Consider the following 22,838-nt stretch of genomic DNA (forward strand, 5'->3'; position numbering starts at 1 on the left):
GGGCTGAGAATACATGCACATCCTTTATTAACTGATTTACAATATATATATGCGTGAGTTTCATAAGATCCCTTTTACTCTCTACATTTTTGGGCTGAGAATACATGCAAATCCTTTATTAACTGATTTACAATATATATATGCGTGAGTTTCATTTGCTCCCTTTTTAATTGCTTTTGTAATCTATATTTTTGGGCTGAGAATACATGCACTTTATTTTAAACGCAATGGACACAAGTACATACTAAATTCTACACTGAGTTTGAACTGAAAATCCCTTAGCTTTGGTAACTAGTAACTACCGGTTATAAGAACTGGTGGGCGCGAGTAGTTGTATATGGATCCATAGGGCTTGATATCCCCGTCCGAGCTAGAGCACTAGCCTTTTAACGGACGTATGCTATTTGAGAAGCGTACACGTTGGTTTGCGTGTATTATTAAGATGATTATACAAAGGGTATAAATTATGTATACGTTAAGTTTAGTTACCAGGGTGCTCAATCTTGTAGAATATTTTGATAAACGTTTCTGGATGAAACAACTGAAATCTTGTGATCCACTTTTATATACAGATTATGCGAAACACTAAAACTATGAACTCACCAACCTTTGTGTTGACACTTGTTAGCATGTTTATTCTCAGGTTTCCTAGAAGTCTTCCGCTGTTTGCTTATATGATAGACAAGCTATGTGCATGGAGTCTTACATGGCATATTTTTCAAGAAAACGTTGCATTCACCAAATCATCACCATGTATCTTATTTTGACTGCATTGTCAACGGAAGTACTGTTGTAAACTATTATTTACAGTGATTGTCTATATGTAGAAATCATCAGATGTCGAAAACCTTTGATTTAAATATTCATATTTGGTTTGCCTTTTCAAAAGAATGCAATGTTTATAAAACGTATCATATAGAGGTCAAATACCTCGCAATGAAATTGATGAATGACGTGTTCGTCCATATGGATTTGGAGCGATCGTCACAGTTGGTATCAGAGCGTTGGTCCTAGTGAACCAGGTCTTGCATTAATGTGTCTAATTGATAGTTGTTAGGATGCATTAGTAAGTCTGGACTTCGACTGTGTCTGCATGTCAAAAGTTTTACTTATCATTTCTTGTCGGAAATTACATGTTTATCATTCTTAAGTCTAGACACGTTTCCCTGCATTTATTGCACAAATGGTGTATAGACAAAAATTCATATCTTAGCGTATCTGTTATTGTAAACTTTTCCTGACATCTTTCGAAAATTTCTCCGTGATTTATGGAATTTGGTATTATATATACATATGTAAAATATGTATTGAAGAATACCAAACTAAATTCTATAATCTAATTCATATCAAAAATCATCTCCCTAATTATACAAGATGGATCCCGCATCTAGTTCAAATTCCTTAAACTCCGACAGCTATTTCGATATGGATATTCACCTGAATTCCGAAGACAGTGTAACCGGAATGGATCAACCAATCAGCCATCACCTATTCTGGATGAATTGGGGATGGGTTCGTAGCCTACTTAATTATTGGAGACAAGAAGAAGGCGATCCCTTCCATCCACCACATTGCCCTCTTGGCGAAGAACCTGAAGCGCTTACCGGTGAACCTGTTCGAGACACCATTTTCTCTCTCATTTCCAGAGTATCTCGTCACGATAATATACTATCTCAAATTCTGGATCTTATTCATCCGCTCGTCCGAACCGCCAATCATTCCGGTGTAGTAGAAGAAGTCAACGAGCTTCGCGCTTGGGTAGTGGCTTTGGAGGATATGGTGCAAAGGTTACAAGCACCAGCAGCATCACCGACATCAACAGTACCACCGACAACAACACCAACAGTACCATTACCACCACTAACAACATCCGTATCACAAACCTCAACTTCACAATCTATTCCACGAGCGTCAACGTCATACGCACCATAGATATCAAGGAATACCAACAACAACAAACGATGAAGTATTGATTCATAACTTCATCGAAGAAATATTCTGCAGAGAATATGTAGTTTCTAAAAGTTTTAGAGATTATACATTCTAGTACTAGTCAAAAACCAGATGAGATTAATATTATGTTAACTCATTAAAATCATGAGAAAATATATATATAGGTGTATTTTCATAAAGAATGTAATTAAGAAAACTCTTTTGTACAAACTGTTAATGGTGAGAATATTTTAACGGGTAGGTAATACCCAAGAGATATATAAATTCACAAATAATATGTTACATTCTTCGATTCTGATTCAACAAGTCATCAACTATACTCATTACTTTCACACAATATATATTCTTTTATAAAAATCAAAACAACCATCCTCATCCAAATTTGATTACATATTCTGATTTTGAAAAAAAAAAAAAAAAAAATTAGAACCCAAGACAAGATTTAACAAAAGACATCATTCTTAGATTCCTACATCTTTCAAATCTATACTTTGACTTCAAAACTGTACTAGAACATCATATGTATATATATAACATTCATCTCTTAGAATTATGAGCTTTCATTCTGAAAATCTGAAAAGCAACCAGTCTACGAATCAATACTCTAAATCTTGAAAAATGCTGATGAAGCAGCAAAAAAACTGTAAACGACCTTAACAGTAAAAAGTTTAATGATAAAGAGTAGTGTGCTGGAAAAGCACAGAAAAAGAGAAAGTTTGGTACTGAAAAACGGATTGAGCAAAGTATGAAGGAGGTTGTGGACAAATCACAAAGAATAAACCTGCCTTCAAAGAATTCAAATGATTCAGTATCTGCTGAAGCCATAAACGAATACCTTGCTTTCGAATCTAAACCCTTGCGGAGAATATTCTTCATCATCCTCTGATATTAGAAATTCTAAGATATCATCGTATCTTTCATTATAAATATCCTCCATATTTCTTGAGATAATTCCATAATCATTCTTATCGAAAATCAATTTTCTCCTTGCGATATCTGTGTAACATCATAAAAAGAAACTATTTTAGTTTCTAAATTCTGAAACCTTCGAGTTTAAAATATGAATATTTTTGAAGTGGTTTTGGGAGCTGAAGCATGAGTTAGTATAATATAATGACACTTGATCAACGTGATTATATTACAGTAAGTCATGTTGAGTTTCTAATGGAACATGATGATTCACAGACTATAACGTCATCATGTGCCATGTTACACGACTCTTACATTTTACCTAATCTCCAAACAAATCAAGAACATATATTCTTGATAGTTCTATCTTTTCCCGTAACTTCTGGTAATTTAACCAATCAAGATTGTGTTATTACAATTTCTTAAAACATTAGTTATGATCATTTGAAACTTCATACCTACAAATTCTGGACCATTACAAGCAATGCTTAGTCACAAGAAGAAGAAACGAAGGGACAAAACTCCGAAATAGAAATTGGGGTATAAATCGCAGCAAATAAAAGAAAGCATTAACTGGGGATGACAATAACTATAGAAGACAGAAGCAGGAACTTTGAAATATAAGGGAGAATATAAAGCCCGATAATAACACATAAATTACAAACCGTGTATATCAATGTGTATCGCAACATAAAGACACGGGAGAATTAAAAGCACTATAACCCCAAGGGCAAAATAGAAGTAAGCAGATTCCTCCGGTGAAAGTTGGAAAAGGAGAATGATTGTTGCGATAGTAAGGATAAGGACAATGATCAGAACTGGATTAAGCATTTTCACAATCTTTTGAATTTGAGAATTGTGTATAGGGGTGGTAAAAGTAATGAAACGGAAGGGGTCAATTTATAGCGAAATATAAAACATAGCAATCGAGGCAAATTACTCATTTAAATCAAAAGAAATCTTAATTTCCTTAAATTCCGAAGAACCAAATCTTATTTAGATTATGAAGATTTTCTATTCCTTAAATTATGGAAATCAATCTTTAATACAAGAGTTAAGACGAATCTCTATTATTCATTTCACTCTTTTACGATAACTTCTCTCATACGCTTCAAATAATCGGATTGTTTTATCCATATTATTCAACGGTGATAAAACTCTATTTATCAACACATATATGTCATGAAAACATTTTTATTGTTAGTCATGATGACCTCACTCAAATTTCGGGACGAAATTTCTTTAACGGGTAGGTACCGTGATGACCCCGAAATTTCTGACTAAATTTAAACTTAATCTTTGTATGATTAACATTTCCGACACGATAAGCAAAGTCTGTAAAACTGAATCTCAAAATTTTTGTACTATTCAAATACCTTTCGGTTGTTCTCGACGATTTGCAAACAATTATATGTAAATAGATACATATACTATAACTTGAAAACGTAACAAAGTGTTGTGTATATGATACTGTGCATTAAACTTATTGGTTTGGTTATCTAATTGATATATTTAACTACGGAGTTAAAAGATTATGTCAAACGATTGAATTAAAAGATATTTATTGAGTCCCTTAAGGATTATGACACTATTACGGGTCTCTGTTGTGAGGTCCATGTTGATTTAAGGAATCATTCATTTTATTGGTATTCGGAATAAATGGTAAAGCGTTAGATAATGAAAGTTAGACAAAAGTAGTGGAGAACTAAACTGCATAATATTCAATTGATTTTGTTTTAAACATACGAGAACGTTTTTCGATATTATAGAATTTGATTGTTAAAATGTTTTTTTTTATAGGTTTTCAATGATATGAAAATAAAAATAAAGATAAAATAAAGGTTTCTAATGAGCACTAACAGACTACAACATTTCATCTCAAGATTTCAAGTTAAAATGATGGAAATCACTAAACATGCGCACTTGCACGAGAAAAATCATAACTAAATCATACTGACTCGAAAAAGGGTGATTCCGGTGTCCAGACGTCCGTAACTCAAAAATCTACAACTTTCATGAAGACACCATACGCGGACCGCGTACCTATCTACGCGAAACGCGTAATGTTTGTCGATATAAAAAGTTTGTCGACCTAAAAAGTGATGGCGGCTTTTTTTTCCACATTTTATTATTAAATTTATATTATTATATTTATTATTATATTACATATGTACATATATATATGCGCACTTGCGAACACACAGAGATATATCAGAATCAGTTTTTATCAATTTCAAAATATTAGAAGTTATATACTACAATAAGTTATGTACGGGTGTTTTTAATTCGGGTTTCAAACCGTTTTAAACTAAGGAAATTATGGGTTATTGCCAAGGAGCTTATGGGTAATGTTCGGGGATATATTTATGAATCAAACCTAATGTTTATCATCTCCGTTACGTCTACATATTTTCCTACAATATTGAATCTCAATATTGATAAGTAAGCACTCATATTTTATCTTTTATATATTAATGATGTATCCATGTCTAGTGCTCGAGTATATATATTTATACATACTTGTATGCTAAATTTTGTCGTTAAACAATTATAATGAATCACGAATTAAATACAAATATTACTGGTAAAAGGTATATGATATACATGTTTTTGGAAAGCTGGCGAAAAATCAATAACTTTTCATTTAGATATCGAATAGTTTCGATGAACGGGTTAAAAGATATGGTCAATTGAATTATAATTGACGTTAATTGAAATTGCTTTTGAATCTGCAATTAATATTTAAACAACTTGTTTGTAAGATTAATAAATTGAATTTTTGAATATTACCAACCGAGTAAATGAATCCTTATATAAGGCACGTCTCATTTTGTTGAACTAAAGTCAGATTGACTTTTTGAAATGACCTTTGATAAACTTTTGTATGTCGATCTCGAGCATTAGGGTTGTAATACACTATGACCAGACCTAGCTTGATAGACATTTATTGACCAACATATGTTCTCTAGGTTGAGATCTACGATTATTTAATAATCCGAGTTTCAGTCACATTACGATGAACAACTTTGTGTGCTGCTAATGTGAGTTTCATATGATCCCTTTTACTCTCTACATTTTTGGGCTGTGAATACATGCACATCCTTTATTAACTGATTTACAATATATATATGCGTGAGTTTCATATGATCCCTTTTACTCTCTACATTTTTGGGCTGAGAATACATGCACATCCTTTATTAACTGATTTACAATATATATATGCGTGAGTTTCATAAGATCCCTTTTACTCTCTACATTTTTGGGCTGAGAATACATGCAAATCCTTTATTAACTGATTTACAATATATATATGCGTGAGTTTCATTTGCTCCCTTTTTAATTGCTTTTGTAATCTATATTTTTGGGCTGAGAATACATGCACTTTATTTTAAACGCAATGGACACAAGTACATACTAAATTCTACACTGAGTTTGAACCGAAAATCCCTTAGCTTTGGTAACTAGTAACTACCGGTTATAAGAACTGGTGGGCGCGAGTAGTTGTATATGGATCCATAGGGCTTGATATCCCCGTCCGAGCTAGAGCACTAGCCTTTTAACGGACGTATGCTATTTGAGAAGCGTACACGTTGGTTTGCGTGTATTATTAAGATGATTATACAAAGGGTATAAATTATGTATACGTTAAGTTTAGTTACCAGGGTGCTCAATCTTGTAGAATATTTTGATAAACATTTCTGGATGAAACAACTGAAATCTTGTGATCCACTTTTATATACAGATTATGCGAAACACTAAAACTATGAACTCACCAACCTTTGTGTTGACACTTGTTAGCATGTTTATTCTCAGGTTTCCTAGAAGTCTTCCGCTGTTTGCTTATATGATAGACAAGCTATGTGCATGGAGTCTTACATGGCATATTTTTCAAGAAAACGTTGCATTCACCAAATCATCACCATGTATCTTATTTTGACTGCATTGTCAACGGAAGTACTGTTGTAAACTATTATTTACAGTGATTGTCTATATGTAGAAATCATCAGATGTCGAAAACCTTTGATTTAAATATTCATATTTGGTTTGCCTTTTCAAAAGAATGCAATGTTTATAAAACGTATCATATAGAGGTCAAATACCTCGCAATGAAATCGATGAATGACGTGTTCGTCCATATGGATTTGGAGCGATCGTCACACATACTCCAACTCAAACGGCACATAATAAATAATCAAAGGACATATTTATTAAAACGAAACGTACCTTAACGTCTCCTTGCCGCCCCCGTCCCCGCTAACTCGGGACATTCGGACTTACGATGTCCTTCTTCTTGGCAATTGAAAAATACTGTGCCATCACCCTTTGGCACCAGACATTCCCAAGACTTGTGACCCCTCACGCCCCAATTGTAACACCTAGACGCATTAGAATCCGATATACCCGTCCGTGTACCACCCGTGCTCACACTCGGACCCTTAGTCCTCTTACTCGGAGCACCATACAAAACAACCCTTCTCTCACTTGCAGGTTCACTCTTCTTGGATCGTGAATACGACTCGAAACCTCTAGCCAAGGCGAATAATTCCGCAAACGATTTCGCTTGACCCCGGCTAATTTTACTCTTCAAGTCATCATTCAAGGTCCGATAGAAATCTCGCATCAACAAATGGTCATTCCCCAAATACTCCGGGCAAAAACGAGCCTTCGTCATAAAGGTCGTTTTGAGAGTATTCAAGTCCATAGAACCTTGTTGCAAATTTCGCAACTCATTACGCATTTCCGACAAATCGACTGAAATTCGGAACTCCTCGAAGAATTCCTTCTTAAATTCGTCCCACGACAAAGTCATAAACGTTTCGCCACCGACAAGATCAATCTTACCATCCAACCAATCCTTCGCCCTACCTCGCAACAAACTAGTAGCGAGTCTTGTCCTCTTCTCGGGAGGGCATTCAATAGTACGAAAACACCCTTCGACATCCGAGATCCAAGTTGTGCTCACCAAAGGATCCGGTTTCCCGTCATACATTGGGGGTTTAGTCCTTATGAAGCTCTTAAGACAACGCTCCATTTCACCACTACTTTGAAGTTCGGAATACTTCCTATCCATTTCTTCTCGAAACGCACTCATTTGCTCCGCAACGGTGGCCGCAAATCTAGCGTTAAACTCCGCGTCGTTCGTCTCGATCCCATTTCCCGTCACCAGTCTAAGGAATGCAAAGCGATTAGATCACGAACGTATAAAACCACACACACAACACCGCCCCATCTTGCTAAACACTCGTCGTACATCACTTGTTAGACACGACTTGCACTCGTAATAAGGTTTGCAAGTCCTTATTACGCACACACACCGTATCAACTCGTTAGTACAACGACCACCTCGCTCGATGATATAAACAAACACAAACAAAATTCTACGCGATATAAACACACGCGAGAATTATTATCACAATAGCATATTAATAATATCCGCATTACTAATATAAACATTAGTCAACCTATAAACAAGGCACTAGCTAGAACCCATTCCGACCCGTACTCCTACAAGTCCCGCAACAATTTAGCACACACAAAAGTCTAAGTCTAGGCACCTATCTCAAGTCACCTAAATCCCTTAGACCATGCTCTGATACCACTTGTAATAACCCAACCCGTTAACCAACCAATAACGCGGAATAAAAAAAAAATTCTTTGTGCAGCAAATGGCGCGGCGCGCCATGACCCCGCGCGGCGCGCAAAAGGGCCTGGACAGGCTGCTGTCCCAAAAAGTCCCAAATGCGAAAATGTTTGACCACTTCCCGACACATTTAGACTAAACGGTTTTCACAATATAGTATAATAGTTAAAACTAATACGTTTCATTAATAAAAAGGGTTTTACAACACCGGGCCCACATATGCCCAAATTACCCTTTAAGTACCAATTTCAAGTTTTCGACCACACGACTTTTAACACAAAATAAAGCCGAGCATGGTGATTGGGGATACACTACCCAATCCTAATCAATCCAAAAGGAAGCCTTCTATAGTAACTACGCGAGTCCACTAGTCCCACTCTTACCCGAGCCACCGCATCCATGCAAATCTATAAAAAGGTAAACAACGAGAGGGTAAGCTAACGCTTAGTGAGTGAGAATATACTACATACATATATATGCATAAAATGGACACGCCAAACAAAACCAAATACCGCATACCGGAGCATCCAAGCATAAAGGCAAGCTAGTCTAAGCATACCGTAAGATCACTAAGCAACGAGCTAAAGATACATCAACAAAATATAAGTTCACCAACAACGATGTGAACAATGCCAATAAGCTACACCCAGAGGGTTAGCTACATCACGACAATACAACATTATATGTATACAATATATATATATATATATATATATATATATATATATATATATATATATATATATATATATATATATATATATATATATATATATATATATATATATATCGAATAACATAATTTGCTTACGCTTACAACACAATAACCATGGTTAACCAAATCTTCGCAAGGGAATGACTTCGCGAAACAAGTCATCGATGTTCATAACAACCATTAGTGCACTTAACACTTCGTACACTAACCCCACAGGTGGCATCTTAACACTTCGATACTTTACCCCGGGTGGCGTCTTAACATGTCGACACTTCACCCCGAGTGGTGTCTTAGCACTTTGACACTTCACTCTTCATTTTACTTGAGGTGGCATCTTAACACGTCGATACTTCACCTCGAGTGGCACCTTAACACATCGGCACTTCACCCGTTATTCTCTTGGAGTGGCATCTTAGCACATCGATACTTCACTCCGGGTGGTGTCTTAACACATCGACGCTTCATCCCGGGTGGCGTCTTAACACATCGACACTTCACCCATCACATTGCTTTGAGTGGTGTCTTAGCACATCGACACTTCACTCGTCACGTGAAATGTGGTGTCTTAGCACATCGACACTTCACATCTCACGCTACAACAAATAAATACATTATATACCTACGCATATAATTATTCCACTCACTATATTAACCCTTCGTCATTGGGGTTATATAAGTCCACATCACACGCCCATGTGATAACGTACACGCAAAGTGTGCACCTCGCCAAAGTGGTCAACCAAAATGCACAACCGTGCCAATTGGACCTATACACAAGTCTAACAATTCCACCTATACGAGAAGCGAGCTCTACAAGCGAGAACCCCTTCACCCGACCCGCACCCATCCTACACATACATATGCATATAGGATATTAACACTCACCTTGTCGCCTTAAAGAATGCTACCGAATAATCCGCAATCGCCGATGGAATGTACCTAATCCATTTATCACATAACAAGTAACATAATTAGGGTGGATATACAAATCAACCCAAATTGACAACCAGTGCCATTTCGACCCAAATGCACTTCCAAGCACAAACCGCGCCCAAACTAACCAATAATCACTAACACACGTGAGAATGGTCCTAATATGCCCATCAAACCCAATCATAGGTGTTAAACACCTATCTTGCCCAAAATGACACTTAAACCCTAATTTGACCCATAAGAAGTCAATATCACGCCATTAGCAAGTTTTGACACCAAAACATATTTAACTCGGTTCTATGCTTCAACTTAATCCATTTTAAGTTTATAAATCTTATTAAATCGGCAATTGAGTCATAATCATCAACAAACCCTAATTTTGACTCTAGTCAAAATTAGTCAACCATAAGAACCCTAATGGTTTCCAAAACACCAATAATCACTAACACTAGTGATTATACCCCATTTACAAGTCTTAAACATGGTTAAATCATTAACCAACCCAAAACCCGCCAAATATCAAAATAGCAAGTTTCCATAAACCCTCTTCATCAACCAAATGGGTTTTACAACTAACAATCTCAAACCCTAACTTGAATATCAAATCTATCAAATGAAATTTGGAGTTAGAACTTACCAATACTACCAAAACATAGCTAGGAGCAAGATGAACAACTTTAAAACCCGAGCTTTGGCTAGAATTCGACTCCTTCTTCTCCAAATCAAGCTCTCTCACTCTAGAACTCTTCCTCTCTCTCTAAATATGGATGAGAGTGTTTGTGCGGGTGTGAAATGAGCTCCAATGGAGTTCTAGATCAGTTTTGGTGACCCTAAACCGACCCCAATTGAAAAGACCAAAGTACCCCTTATTTAAACCTTTTAAAAAAGTTGAAAATTGCTTCTGACGTGATCGGAGCGCCGCGCCACAAGGTGGAGCGCCGCTCCAACCTTCAGGTCAGTTTTCAGAAACTTGTTTTGGCCATAACTTTTTGACCGTAGCTCCGTTTTCAATGAATCAAATATCGTTGGAAACGTAATAAGATTTTCTTTCCAATGGTAAGGCTTTGAAACACCAACACAAACTTTATTTGGGGTTGAAAAGATACGTACACACTTTGTCACTTCAGACAACGTCCAGTTTCCTTCGATGTTCGAGCAAGCAACACGTACATGCTTCGTACACCTCATACACGCATCGTACACCATAAATACATTATGTACCATAAATATTTGGGTCTTACATAGACGTCGTACTAGCGAGTTAATACTATGTGCTCGCGTAACAACGATTAGCTATCGTTGTTACGGGTGAAAATCGTGTCAAACAAGTAATGTACGACGATTATTGAGCAAGATGGGGTAGTGTGGTGTATATGTATATACATATTTGTTAAGTCCTTCCATTTCGTTGTTTAATCCTTTCCGTTTTATAGAATGAAGATGAGAAATGGACATGACACCAATGACGAAAGTACGAGTGAGGACGTTGAGTTCACGGCCAAAGTTGAGGCCATCTTTAAACGTCAAAAGGCGGAGTTCCTTGAGGATGTTAAGAAAATATTTTTAGATACGATTGAGGAACAACTAGTCAATTTAGTAAAGGAGCAAGTTAAGACCATTCTTCACGAAGATAATGTGAGAAGACGGGACTTTCTCTATAAGAACTTCAAGGATTCTCAACCTCCCACCTTTGAAAGTGAACGAGACCCTCTAAAGAGTGCATGTTGGATCTCCGACATGGAGGGGACCTTCCGTACTTGTGAATGTCCTCCCGATAAGAAGACAAGATACGGGTGTGGTATGTTGAGGGGCGATGCTAAGTTGTGGTGGGACGCAAAGCTCCAAGTTTATGGTGAAGAGCAATGCATGGAATTCACTTGGGATGAATTCAAGTCCGAATTTTTCAAAGAATACCGAACTTCGGCTGATCTTACTAGGCTTAAGGACGAGTTACATTCCTTGAGGCAAAGGTCGATGGATTTGAACACTCTCAAATCCATGTTTTTGTCCAAGACCCAATTTTGCCCGGAGTACATCGGCAATGATAAAATGTTGAAGGAAGACTTCTATCGAATTTTAAATGACAACTATCAAGAGAAGATTAGCGTGACGGTGGTAAAGACTTTTGATGAGTTGTTTGATATGGCCAAAGGCTTTGAGGCGCTGGTGTTAAGGAAGAGTGGCTTTACTTTTGGCAAGAGAAAGAATGAAGGTTCAAGCCATTCGAACTTTCTAAACAAAAAGAATAAGAAGGGTTCCGGTAATGTTAGTAGCGGGAAGAAGGGTCCTTCCGGGGATTTTTCTTATTCGTGCTACAATTGTGGACAAAAGGGTCACATGGCTCATGAATGTCTGAGTCTATCCTCCGCAAATAAAATTACTTGTTTTAATTGTGGCAAAGAAGGGCACAAGAGGCCGGAATGTCCCGACTTGCACAATGACAATGTTAAGAGGTTGGAGAAGGCGGCGGGTATGGCTAGGGGTCGAATTATTTGATGACCAATGATGAATCCAAACAATCCAACGAAGTTGTCTCAGGTACTTTCATGGTTAATTCTAATCCGGCAAGGATTCTATTTGATAGCGGTGCAAATTTGTCGTTTGTGTCTCCAAAATTTATGCCTAAACTTAATAGACCGTTAGCTAAGTTAATTCGTCCGGTAGAAGTCGAAATAGCGGACGACAATACGGTGCTAGTGGTTGATGTGTGTAAAACTTGTGATGTCATTTTTGGTGCCGAAAACTTTAAGATTGATCTTATCCCGATGACTTTGGGTGATTTTGATATCATGGTTGGTATGTATTGGCTCAATCATAATAGAGCCGATATTGCATGCCCTGAAAAATATATTCGAGTGAAGACCCCTAGTGGGGGAGAGTTAATTATTCACGGTGATAAGCGTAGAAGACTTGTGCTGATATGCACTTTTGCACGGGCACGTCATTTCCTTGATAGTGGTGGCATGGCTTTTCTTGCCCATGTTGTTGATACTCGTGATGAGCCACCACCCATTCGTGAAATTCTGGTGGTTAGTGAATTTGAAGACGTTTTTCTGGACGAATTACTGGGTGTTCCGGCGAAAAGACAAGTTGAATTTCGCATTGAGTTGGTTCCGGGGGCTACCCCCATTGCTAAAACTCCTTATCGTTTAGTGCCAACGGAAATGCAAGAGTTGTTAAATCAAACCCAAGAGTTGCTTGAGAAGGGTTTCATTGGACCGAGTGCTTCGCCATGGGGCGCTCCGGTTTTATTTGTGAAGAAGAAGGATGGTAGTATGCGGATGTGCATCGATTATCGGGAGTTGAACAAAGTGACGATCAAGAATTGTTATCCATTGCCTAGGATTGACGATTTGTTTGACCAACTCCAAGGTGCAACGTATTTCTCTAAAATCGACCTACGGTTCGGCTATCACTAAATGCGGGTCCGTGAGGAAGATATTGAGAAAACGGCTTTTCGAACTCGTTACGGGCATTTTGAATTCGTAGTAATGCCTTTTGGTATTACGAATGCACCGGCGGCATTCATGGATCTTATGAACCGAGTGTGCCAACCTATGTTGGACAAGTCGGTAATTGTGTTCATTGACGACATACTTGTCTATTCGAAGAGTATGAAAGAACATGAACTTCATTTGCGGTGTGTGTTAAAGACGTTGCGGAAGGAGAAGTTGTATGCTAAATTCTCCAAATGTGAATTTTGGCTAAGGGAAGTTCAATTCCTTGGCCATATTGTGAACGAAAATGGTATTCAAGTAGATTCGGGGAAGATTAAGACGGTGAAGAGTTGGAGACGACCGACTACGCCTACGGAAATCCGAATTTTTCTCGGATTGGCCGGTTATTATCGTCGGTTTATCCAAGACTTTTCTAAGATCGCTTCTTCGTTGATGAAATTGACGAGGAAGAACGCGAGATTTAATTGGGAAAATGAGAAAGAAATTTCTTTTCAATTGTTAAAAGAAAAGTTGTGTCAAGCTCCGGTGTTGGTGTTGCCAGAAGGTGCGGAAGACATGACGGTCTATTGCGATGCTTCGCTAAATGGGCTCGGGTGTGTTCTAATGCAAAGAGGTAAAGTCATCGTGTACGCCTCTCGACAATTAAAGGAGCACGAAACGAGATATTCGACTCATGATCTTAAGTTGGCAGCGGTTGTGCATGCGTTGAAAATTTGGCACCATTACTTGTATGGTCTCAAGAGTACGATTTATTCGGATCATAAGAGTTTGAAACATCTCTTTAATCAACGAGATTTGAATTATCGTCAACGTAGGTGGATGGATGTGGTAAAAGACTATGATTGTGAGATACTTTATCATCCGGGCAAGGCGAATGTGGTCACGGATGCGTTAAGTTAAAAGAGTCATCACCCGGCATTACGATTGGGATTGTTACATATGATTATTACTAACGATTTTCTTGAAAAACTTGGTGTGATCCAAATAGAGGCTTACGTTCACAACAAGCATGCAGAACGAATTGTGGGGCAATCGGAGTTCATTACTATGGGCTCGCGTGGTTTGTTGTCTTTTCAAGGAAGGGTGTGGGTGCCTAAGATGGGTGATTATCGACAAGTGCTACTTGATGAAGCATATAAGTCAAAGTATTCCATTCATCCGGGCGCAACAAAAATGTACCTTGATTTAAGGAAGGAGTATTGGTGGCCGGGCATGAAACGTGATGTTGTTAAGTATGTTGAGCAATGCGTCACGTGTTTGCAAGTTAAAGCTGAACACCAAAATCCGTATGGTAAGTTGCAACCGTTAGAAATCTCGAAGTGGAAATGGGAGCACATTACCATGGATTTCATCACAAAGTTACCTAAAACGGCGAGAACCCAATTTGATTTGATTTGGGTGATAGTCGATCGATTGACGAAAAGTGCTTTGTTTCTTCCCATTCGGGAAGCGATATCATCGGAGACCTTGGCTAAATTATTTATCAAGGAAGTAGTCGCTTGACATGGGGTTCCTATATCTATTATTTCGGATCGAGATACCCGTTTTACATCTCGGTTTTGGGAAAAGTTTCATGACGATATGGGTACATAATTAAAATTGAGCACGGCGTATCATCCTCAAACGGACGGTCAAACCGAACGTACGAATCAAACATTAGAGGATATGTTGCGGGCGTGTATTATTGATTTTGGTGGTAGTTTGGACGAGCACTTACCTTTGGTGGAATTCTCGTACAATAATAGTTATCATACTAGTATCGGGATGCCACCGTATGAGATGCTTTATGGGCGAAGATGTCGATCTCCAGTTTGTTGGGGTGAAGTGGGACAAAAGGAAATCGGGAGTACCAATTTGGTTTTAGAGACGAATAGCAAGATTGAGATGATTCGGGCTCATTTGAAAAAGGCGCAAGATAGACAAAAGTCGTATGCCGACAAGTGTAGGCGAATGATCGAATTCCAAAAGGCGACATGGTGATGCTTAAGGTATCGCCATGGAAAGGTATTACTCGGTTTCGAAAACATGGAAAGTTAGCTACTCGGTTTATTGGCCCCTTTAAAGTTTTAGCTCGTGTTGGCGAAGTTGCATATCGTTTGGAATTACCCAAAGAACTTACGGGGATCCATAATACATTTCATGTTTTCCATCTCCGTAAGTGTCTTGCGGATGATTCTTCGTGGGTGTCATTAGACGAAATTGAACTAAACAACAAGCTAAAGTATATTGAGGAGCCGGTTGCCATACTTGACGAAAAAGCGAAAAGATTGAGAAATAAAGAGGGTGAGAACTTTTAAAGTTCAATAGCGGTGTAGTAAAGGTTCCGAGTTTACTTGGGAGCCCGAAGAGTTTGTTCTTGTGTATCTTCCTGCTTGTCATGCGGCTTGGATTGCGAGGTCGCAATCCGGTTCAAGTGGGGGAGAGTTGTAAGATCCAGTTTTTCCCAATTATGTTGGATGCCATCCAACTGGGTGGGATGCCATCCCAGATTGAAGGGCTGGACGCCGTCCAGAATTCTGGACGCCGTCCAGATTGCCTGGCGAGCCTGTTTTTGTGTTTTTGATATTTAAAAGGGGTAACTTGGTAATTTCACTTTGTGGACGACTTTAAGGCCCTAGATCAATTTGTGGAGCCTCATTTACTCCATCTACAACCACCAAACTTCATCCACTTCAATTCTAGAGAGAGAGTGTGACTCAAGTGTGAGAAAGCTCAAATCAAAGTAGAAGAAGCTTGTTTCGGGTTAGAGCTCGAGCATTAAAGTTGTACATCTCCCCACTAGCTACATTTTGATTGTAGTGGTAAGTCTTAACCTTGATTTCCTTACTATTAATTGTTTAAGGGTTAGGGTTTGGGTTAGTGATGTGTATAAAACCCATTTGTTAGTGATTTGGGGATTTTGCGTAAGTTTGAGTCATGAAGACTCAAAGGATGACAAACCTAGGGTTTTGAAATGTTAAATGAGTTGATGAGTCTTAAATTGGTTAGTTAACCACTAGCATACCTAGATGTTATGTAAATGGGTGCTTTTTGGGCATGTGGTGACCCGAATGGGTGTGGAAAACCTCGAATGGTTAAAACGGGTCTTTGATGACCTAAGTTGTCTTGTTAGTGTGAAAATGAGTTAACATTGTGATTATATGTGTGTTAAGACCATAAATGGCTAGGGTTAGGGTTTTTGGCGAAGTTTACCCAATATTAGGGTTAAGTGTGCAAATGGGTCGAAATTGCACCATGGGCCAAAATGACACTAGAATGGTGAGTGAGTTGGTTGACCAACTTGATCTTGTGATTGATTATGTGCATAATGTAATAGGTACGTTACATTGAAGTTTGCAAGCTCGGTTATCCTTCACAAAAGACTCTAAGGTAAGTGGAATAATTATATGCATAGGTATATAATGTATTTATTTGTTGTAGCGTGAGATGTGAAGTGTCGATGTGCTAAGACACCATATTTCACGTGACGAATGAAGTGTCGATGTGCTAAGATACCACTCAAAGTAATATGACGGGTGAAGTGTCGATGTGTTAAGACACCACCCGGGGTAAAGTGTCGATGTGTTAAGACACCACCCGGAGTGAAGTGTCGATGTGCTAAGATGCCACTCCAAGAGATTAACGGGTGAAGTGCCGATGTGTTAAGGCGCCACTCGAGGTGAAGTATCGACGTGTTAAGATGCCACCTCAAGTAAATGAAGAGTGAAGTGTCGAAGTGTTAAGACGCCACTCGGGGTGAAGTATCAACGTGTTAAGACGCCACCCAGGGTGAATTATCGACGTGTTAATATGCCACCCGTGGGGTTAGTGTACGACGTGTTAAGTGCACTAATGGTTGTTATGAACTCTGACGGTCTTTAAACACCGTTCCCTTGTTCATTTGGTTAACCATGGTTATTGTGTTGTAGTGTAGCATGATATATATATGCCTTGTTGTTGCTAGCTTGCGGTATTGGAGGTTACTAGCTTTATACTTGAAATTGTAAGCTAATTTTGTTGCTAGAATGTATGCGGTATGTGTGTAAGTGGTTGCAAGTAGGTATATTATATATGTATGTGTATAATTATTGCATTCACTAAGCGTTTTGCTTACCCGTTCGTTGTTTATCTTTTTATAGGCTCCGGAGTTGATAAGGGTAAGGGCATTCGATTGGATTAGAGATCCTGTTTGTTGTTTAGGGGACGCTTTTGGGATTTGATAGTGAAGTTTGGAAATTAAACTAATGTGGTCGAAACTCATGATTTGTACAAAACTCGTAAAACGGTCGTTGTGGGACCCGTTTTGTAAAACTCGTTCCGATGTTGGAAATCTATTAGCTTTACTTTTTTTAATATGTTTTGATAATTGGTTTCGTTGGAAATTATCGGGAAGAGGGTTTGTTGTTCAAGCGTAATGTAAAACTGATCAGAACTTTTTAGCCCAATTGGACACCGTCCAAAAAGGCTGGACGCCGTCCAGAAATCTGGACGCCGTCTAGTTGTACAGGTCCAGAAATTTTTTTTTGGGTCGTGTTTTTGTTATAACGAGGGTTGGGTCATTACACCATCCATCGAACCCACAACAACCAAGGCACCGCTGCATATTATTTTATCCTTCTGTTTTGGATCGACAACCACAACCTCCAACTACAAACCCACCATTACAATTCATCGCCACACTCTCTCTCTAAAATCCTCTCTTATTTTTCAGTTTTCCATCAAACACCAAGACCCATTTAAATACACCACCACTTATTCGCAACCACAACCGTCTCCACCACCATTGACAACACCACTTATAATTCATATGTTACTACTACAATTATACGTTTATGTTTCCTGTCAAGCAGCAGTTTTTGCTGCTGTTTGTTTGGTTGTTTGTTTATTTTTTTTAAGCAACACGCTCACCTACAGCCGTCCTTCTTCTGTTTCTATACCGTCAAGAATCACCACAGGCCTGCTCCTGTTCTCTTATTGTTCAACCAACAAAACACCATTATTATACAAACCTGCAACTGCTTTTCTGTTTACATTCCCCAGCTTTGTTTCTGTATACAACTTGTTCAAAACTCCTTCGAAAACCACAACTTCAATTATTGAATAATTCTGTTTCGATTAAAGAATTGTTAATATAGCTGCAATAGTTGTTCTGTGTATATTTGAAAAGACTCAAAACCAAAATGACTTTCTGTGTGGACCCTTGAAGTGCACCTCTTGTATCCCACTCAAATGACTTTACAGCTAACAACCAAAGTTTAATCACAATATATATAGATCTAACACCGCACGTTGCAACTTGCTATTCCTTTTTCACTGTCATCACAAGAATAGGATGTTACGGGCTATAAAATCCAATGACTTTGGGCCATCCTGTTGGTGTTATTGGGACGGGATCCAATTATTTTTCCGTTATGCTGATAATATGTACGTTTTCTGTTTAAACCAAACCATCACACAAGCCATGATGATTGCTAGGTAACGTGATGATGATTTTGATAATGATTGAATGGAGATGAAGATCACATGAATTATGGTGATGATTCGAAAATATTATTGACGATGGGATATTAAAAAGGTTGATGATGATCGTGATTCATGGGAGTAATGAAGATGATAACCTCACGATGATAATAGTGAAAACGATAATGATCATGATAATTAAGTTAATGAATCGAAAAATGATATAATAAGTAATGATGATTATGATCACAAAGTTGTTATGATGATCGTATGACATGGATGATGATGGTATTATAATCGTGAAGGATAAATGACGAGATGATAATTAGGCTATGATGATGATGTTGTTATGTAATAATAATGGTGAGGTCGATTATGATGATGATAATGATGATGATGTTAATAGGAGATGATATGGTTAGATGATGAATTGGGTTTTTAATTTAAGAAGAAACGTAATCGGTACCATACAAAATAAATAAATAGTCAAATGAGTTTAAACAAGAACTCATGAGTGTTTCAGTGGTTTGCTAGTGTGGTGGTTAAGCGAGAGGTTGCGGGTTCGAGCCCGACTAGTGGCGTTTATTTTTTTTTAGGCTTGTTTCTCTTAGGTAGTATTTCATTATTTTTATTATTACTATTATTACTATTATTATTATTATTATTATTATTATTATTATTATTATTATTATTATTATTATTATTATTATTATTATTATTATTATTATTATTATTATTATTATTATTATTATTATTACTATTATTATTATTATTATTATTATTATTATTATTATTATTATTTTATTATCATTATCATTATTATTATTATTATTATTATTATTATTATTATTATTAAAAGTATTTTTAGTATTATGATTATTATTAATATTATTATTAAAATGAGTAAACATTATTGGTATTATCGATATTAAAATTATTCTCATTAATAAAATTATTATTATTATAGTTATTACTATCATTTTCATTAAAATTATTATTATTATCATTATTACTAAAATTATCATTTTTATCAAAAATTATCTTTTTATTAAAATTGTTATTAATATTAAAATTATCATTTTTATAAAGATGATCATTATTATTATTATTACTAATTTATCATTATTGTTATTATTATTATGATTAATAAATCTAATTACTATTATTATTAACATTATTTTAATATTACTACAATCGTTATTTTAACAAAAGATATTTATATAAAAATATATTTAATACACATAACATCTATTTCGATATTTTTATAATAAATATTAAGTATTTATTTAGAATATATAAAATAATTATAAGTAACATATAAATTATTAATATAAGAAGTATATTAATAATAATAATATATAACTTGTTAATTTTTATTATATGTTTTAATATATATATATATAAACGATATAGGTTCGTGAACCCGAGGCCAACCCTGCATTGTTCAGTTTCGTCGTATGAATATTTTTACTACAAAATATCGTATCGTGAGTTTCATTTGCTCCCTTTTTAATTGCTTTTGCAATATATATTTTTGGGCTGAGAATACATGCGCTGCTTTTATATTTGACGAAATAGACACAAGTACTTAAAATATATTCTACGTTGAGTTGTACCACCTTGCATATCTTCCCTAATAGCTTGGTAACTAATATTTACATGTTGTAAGAACATGTAAGCGCGAATCCTATTTATAGATCTATCGGGTTTGACAACCCCAACCGGGCTAGTCGCTCTAGTATTGTAAACGGTTGCATAGTACTTCATTTTTACTACACTTGGTACAGTGTAGGGAGATTTCATAATAAAGGGAATATGCCACATTAATTGTTAAGTATGGTTACCGAAGCGCTCAACAACTTATAGAATACTTTTATACACTTGCGAGTGTACATATATTTATGAAACTGAAATCTTGTGGTCTATCAAAAATTACTGAATTTTATGATTGTATATGATAAACCTATGAACTCGCCAACCTTTTGGTTGACACTTTAAGCATGTTTATTCTCAGGTATGAAAGAAACCTTCCGCTGTGCACTTGCTCATTTTAGAGATATTACTTGGAGTCATTCATGGTATATTTAGGTCAGAACCTCGCAATGGGACCAGATGTTGATGACTTCATCCAGGTGGATTAGGACGGGTCGTTTCAGATGGTATCAGAGCATTGGTCTTAGTGAACCAGGTCTTGCATTAGTGTGTCTAACCAGATACTGTTAGGATGCATTAGTGAGTCTGGACTTCAACCTTAGCTGCATATTATAAGTATTGTTTATCATTCCTAGTGAAAAATTACCTGCTTATCATTCCTAAGTCTTGACACGACTTCCTGCACTTATTGCATAGATAGTTTATAGATAAATTTATATCCTAGCGTATCTGTTATTGTAAACTTTGCCTGACAGTTTCCGAAAGTTCCTCCGTAGTCTACGGGATCTTCTATATTATATATAGGTATTCTATGTAATTAGAATATCATCCGATATCTGAAAATCATTTCATATCGAAAATCCTCTATCCGACCGTACAAGATGGAACTCGCAACTAGTTCAAGTTCCTTGAAGTCCGACAGCTATTCCGATATAGATTCCCACTCGAGCTCCGAAAGCAGCATAACCGGAATGGATAAACCACTTAGCCATCACCTATTTTGGATGAAATGGGGATGGGTTCGTAGTCGACTTAATCAATTGAGACAAGAAGAAGGCGATCCTTTCCACCCACTAACCTGTAATCTTGGCGAAGAACCTGAAGCACTTACAGGCGAACCAGTTCGAAACACCATTTTTAGTCTCATCTCCAGGATAGCTCGTCACGATTATCTTCTATCTAAAATTCTAAACCTTATTCATCCGCTTGTTCCGACTGACAATCATCCAAGAATAATAGAAGAAATTAACGAACTTCGCGATCGAGTAATCAATTTGGAGAATATGGTGCAAAACTTAACAGCTTCAGCAATATCACCGACACCCACAGTACCATCAATAACAGCACCAGTACCACCAACAATCCATGCCTCAACATCTCATTCTGTACCTCGAGTACAATCATCGTTCTACGTACCGTTCTACATCAATTGTCTTCGTTCTTCATGGCGATTATGTAATCTCTAATGTTTTAGAGATTATATATTCTTGTTCTAACGGTAAATCAAATGAGTCTAATATCATATTGACTCATTAAATCCATGATTACATCGGAAGAAAATATATATGTATATATGTTTTCATAAAGGTTGTAATTATAAATTCTTTCATACAAACTGTTAATGGTGAAAATATTTTAACGGGTAGGTAATACCTGAGGAATATTTAGATTTCACATTAATAAGTTAACATGTACATCCTTCGAATCTGATTCAACAGTCATTTACTATCCTACTCACATCCACAGATATACGAATCCGTTCACCACAGAATAACCATTTCCATTCAATTTCATATTTGGATTGTGACTTACTAGAAATTCAACAAGTGGCATAATGAAGAAAACATTGGACAAAATAAAATTTGTTAGAAACAAACAAATTAACTACGAGAAATTTTGTTAAGAATCCACGCTAACTATTCCTAGCTAACTGTTCCTAGCTAACTGATTACATTTTATTTATCGCAATTTAATTATCGCAATTTATATTCTCGCAATTTTATTTATCGTCATTTAATTTCTGTTATTTATTTTACGCACTTTAAATATCAGGACACGTATATAAAGTTTTGACATATCATATCGACGTATTTATATATATATTATTTGAAATAACCATAGACACTCTATATGCAGT

Source organism: Rutidosis leptorrhynchoides, chromosome 11, assembly GCF_046630445.1.
Source record: "Rutidosis leptorrhynchoides isolate AG116_Rl617_1_P2 chromosome 11, CSIRO_AGI_Rlap_v1, whole genome shotgun sequence".
NCBI classification, from domain to species: Eukaryota; Viridiplantae; Streptophyta; class Magnoliopsida; order Asterales; family Asteraceae; genus Rutidosis; species Rutidosis leptorrhynchoides.